Below are 4,943 nucleotides of genomic sequence, written 5' to 3'. Positions count from 1 at the left end.
CAGCCTTGCACGAGAGAATCAAACGAGCGTTTTGGGTCTACATAGATTATGACTGATCAGCGTCAAATTTTATTCCAGTTAACATTAGTTATAATATTCGTATTGAATATTAATATTAATATTCAGTTAATATTCGCCTTCAAGGTTTCATTTTGACGGATTTTTAATTTCGCATTTGTCACAAGCTTCTGATTGTCATGAGTTGTTCCAACATTTGTCGAAAAATACATTCAGTGCGTTCCTGTTTGAATAGGGGAAAGTGGAACCAACAAAAATATGTAGCAGATGTTTCATTGCTAACAACTCGAAAGAGAACACATGGGGGTGAAAACAACAAACAACAAAGGTCAAGTGATTGCATCACATCCGTCGATTTAGCCTCAAAGATATTTATACCCCAAGCACTTATTACATCAGTTTCCGCTTAGGAGCTACATTTTTATAATATTCGCCTTCTTTCATTTTGATATACACTGTATTTAAATTGAAAACAATCGTAAAACCACGGATTTCCTCAACCGTACACTCCGGTGGTTCAGTTGGTAACGGCCAGAACAAACCTCGAGGTCTTTAAACAAATGCGAAGAAAGCACTACGGATAATACCGTCATTCGTGATGCAGCTTTATTAAGAAATTTTAATCGAGTAGTTAGTTATAAATGTCTATGGTTTGTCGGTTAGAGTTTTCTTCCTGATATCTTTTTGGGAAGAGACTAAAAAGTATAGCCGGCTTTAACACTGAATTCACTGTTGTTAAAAAACTCAGCATACACTCTTTTTTTATAAGAACGACTAATTTTGGGCTGAGCCTGAATTCGAACGTTCTTAATTTCTTTTGCGATTTGAGCCCGTATAGTAAGACTGCATTGTATTCCGCAAGCCAACAAGAAAACCACATCATTGTTTATGTTAACACAAATGTCCCTAAGAGTACTTGAGTGTATTGTCGTGTTAGACTACAAATTCACATTCATTTTACCTTTATTTATGATACTCACGAAGACCAAAAACAAGTGTTATAAGTATGTTCTTCAAATTCTGATTAATCACAGCCTGCATGTTCTTATAAAAAAAGTTGTTATAAAAAAAAAATAGTGTATTAAAAAAGAGGCTGTCACAGTTAAGCGTACTTCGAGCGGATATGAAACCATGAAAAAATATGACGAGCAAAGAATGTCGCTAAGTACTTGATTTAATTGTCGTGTTAGACTACAGGTTCACGTTTCTCTTACCTTTTAATATTTATACTACTCACAAAAACCAAAAACAAATTAGCAAACTAAAGACGTTCTTAACTGACTCTCAGGCAGGGTATGTTCTTAGTATAAGAAAACATTCTTATAAAAAGGATTGTACAGATACTGTTAAGCCAATATGTTGCTTCATCATTTTGCTTGCGCTGTTACAAGCGTCATTTGAGCAGGCATGAAACCATGACAAAAATATGACGAGTAAAGGCGTGTACCGCAAGTTCAATGCTTAAAACCTACTTGTGTTGGCGTTTCAATTGTTTCTATAGTGTTTGTAATGACAGCTTAACTTTGTTTGGTTCAGCCAGCCGTGTAAAAAACGCTTATCCTATCTTATCAAGGCAAGTGTATTTGAAAAACCTACCAAAAATATGAGTATTCGCATCATGAAACGTAACGTCAATATATTACAAACAAGCATGACGTCTCACAACAGCATTGGTGGCATCAATTTTCACCGATTCGTTTGATGAGCAGCTTTGTTAAGAAATTAGTATTTAGTAATAACTGTTAACATAAGGTCGCAATAATAGCAAGTATGATAAATACTGTAGGAAACAGACAACTTTTTTAAAAGACATGTTTCGGCATGCTTATGCCATCGTCAGTTTAATGAGTTCCTAAGTGTGAACAGTTATAAAGTCTATGGGTAGATGAAAAAATTATAACATGTTGTAATAATTTTTTCATCTACCCAGAGACTTTATAACTGTTCACACTTAGGAACTTATTAAACTGATGATGGCATAAGCATGCTGAAACATGTCTTTTAAAAAAGTTGTCTGTTTCCTACAATAACTATTAAGTAAAATCCATGGCTATCTTCCTTATTTGGGCAGAAACAAAATATTATAGGTTTAAGCTAACTGAACACTGAATTCACATTCACAAACTCGGCATACATTAAAAAATAATAATAAAGTTCAGCGAAAATGTTTCTTCCTTTGAATGGTCAAAACGTCAGCTAAAAGAGTCCACCTCGTATTTTCCCATTGGTAAAAGGCTACAGGTTGTGCTCAAGCTGTCGTCCACCAAAGTAGCAAACAATGTCAATTATGCATCAAGTATTAAACTACTCAATAGCCGCGGCAGATGTGAAGTTTTGGGAATTATGCTTAAGCTTCCGCGTGAACTCTATCAGGCGTCAATTCAATGAACTGTAATGTAGCTTTTCACGAGCAAGTATAATAAGTGTCAGTATATTTCTTAGCCAACGGTTCTCCAATTGTAGAGAAAGTTCATCGATAACAGTACGGTTTGACTTTCTACCCCCTGTACAGTGATTTCACACCAATACAATGAAATTATCACACAGATCTGCTCCTGCAAGAATGACATGACCTGATGACAGTCCAACAAACACGGCACTCTACAAACTAAATCGCCAAACAAACAATGCAGTAGAATCTTCCTCTGATTTCTTATACCTAAGCAAGCAAAACAAAAGAGAACGTAAAATTTAATTTTACGAGAACAATTGATTTCCAAACTGAGACGAACAGTTTCCTCGCGTGACCCTAACATGCGATTTCTTTATTTTTGTAAACGATTGCTGAGAAACGAATAAGACTAAAAGAAAAGGACTCATTAAATAGCTTTGCAGTAAGCTCAAAGAAACTCACTTCAGTTTTACAGAAACGTTCATCATTCTCAACAGCTTTCTTACGAGATCTCCACCAGACATCTTTTTGTCTTCGCATCTGTTCCTTTACAAACATCCCTAATTTATACTCCCAAATCTTTAAAGATAGGACAGTCAACACGCCACCAATGATACCGAAACCAGCACTCCACAAAAGCAATTTCCAGAAATTTGTCTCCATCTCTTTGATTGCTCCTGTACCACAAGCACCACTCCGCGCTCAACTACGAGTAAAATAGTTCGTCGAGAAAAGAATGATGTACGCCTGAAAAACATCGTATAGCCAATCACAGGTCCATAAGAATGAGGCGGGAGTATGAAGAGATGTACGGGGAACCCATGCATGTAATTGCCTCAAGTTTCGCATCGCCACAGACCACTTTCAGTACTTTCATAAATGGCGACAGCGCCTTAATTATGTTAATTAGACCTACTACCCTCATTTGGAAACAAATATTCTTTTGAAATTTGCTCGTTGCAGCGAGGTTAGTAGGGCTTATTCGCATTAAAACAAAACAATATTTTATTTGGCCGCCATTATGAAAGTGGTCTATAGATTTTGGTCCGGTGCCATAACAGAAAAAAATTTGAAAATTTTGTAATTTCATGCTAAAATCCAAAAGAAACTAGGACGTTCCGACGTTGAATAACTTCATTACCAAATGAAGAAATAAAATGAATAAGACAGTTTATATAGATTCTATAAATATTAGTGTTAGTGTTGGACGCCCCCGAGGCAACAGTGGGGAACCATCCCAATCGGAAACGCTCTGTCTGATCTTAAGCCCGAAGCGGTTTCTTTTAGTTTGACTTGATTCAAATCATTCCAAAACTCTACAATGTTTGCCTTTGAATACAACAGAGCGTTGAGTGGAGGAAAACCTTTTTATATGGAATAACTGACCGATTCGGGAATTACGCTGAAGAGTTAGTCGAAAACAGGTAATACATTCTGGTATTTTAATAGCGTCTGCAATCCATTCCCTGTCGAAAACATGCAGATAATATATTCTGGTGTTTTAATAGTGTCTGCAATCCATTCCCTGATTTTCAGACAGACGCAGCCACGAAATACATTTTATATGCACTTATTAAATAATTATGTTTCAAGGGCTCTTTTTCAATCATACATTTGTTTTATTCCACACATTTTGTAATATATGTACTCCCTGACATTTTAATCTAATATGTTGATGTTCGTGTATCTGTTCTCTTTATTGTTGTCTCAATTCCTATTATTGTAATCTTTCATTTTTCCTACTGCCTCGATTAGCAAGGCTATTTTGCGGGTAAGGATCAATGGAAAATGTACGAAAGGTGAATGTATAACTCATAAAGGCACATTAAAAGCGGGTGATTTTTTTTGTAATGATTCTGGAAGAACATTTCGGCAGGAGTGGGAAAACATTTGATGGCTCAAACTGCTGTTAACGAATGAGCTCTGGATGTACCATTATTACACTAAATAAGAGAAAAATTGAATAAATGCTAAATTGCATTTATTTACGTCATCATGTAAGTGCATTTGTTCTAGTCGTTAAATCTATTATCAAAATATTCAATATCATATCATAAATTGTGAGCTTGGATACCAAACTTTATAACTTGGTTGGTGAAAAAGATTTCTACTAACCCGAAAGGTTAGTAATTCGAGCCCTGCATGTCAATAATTTTTGTTTGCAAAAGAAGAAAATAATATCAGACTGTTCTCGCCATGGTATTCTCGGCAAATACCCAGAAGTGATTGTTTTAAAGCGCGTTTACAAGATAGAGGAAAAATGGCACGGGTCCGACAAAAAGTCAGTGGAATGGCTCCAATCATTTTTGTAAAGAAACAGTGAACTTTGGTCCCGTAGCGGAACGTTCACTACTGTCTTCAACGGATAAACATAACTGATAACATAAAATGAACCGTTAAAGTGCCCCTGTGATCAAAAAAAACACTTCCTTTTTTCCTTCAGATTTTGAAAGTGTGTTTGCTTAACACCTGACTGGCAAAATTTTGAGCTTTGATTTTTATCCAAAGGCCGTTTACTTTGAGTGTAAGTTTT

Source organism: Montipora foliosa, chromosome 9 (genome assembly GCF_036669935.1).
Source record: "Montipora foliosa isolate CH-2021 chromosome 9, ASM3666993v2, whole genome shotgun sequence".
NCBI classification, from domain to species: domain Eukaryota; kingdom Metazoa; phylum Cnidaria; class Anthozoa; order Scleractinia; family Acroporidae; genus Montipora; species Montipora foliosa.
The sequence above is the reverse complement of the archived record's forward strand: the minus strand, read 5'-3'. Positions refer to the sequence as shown.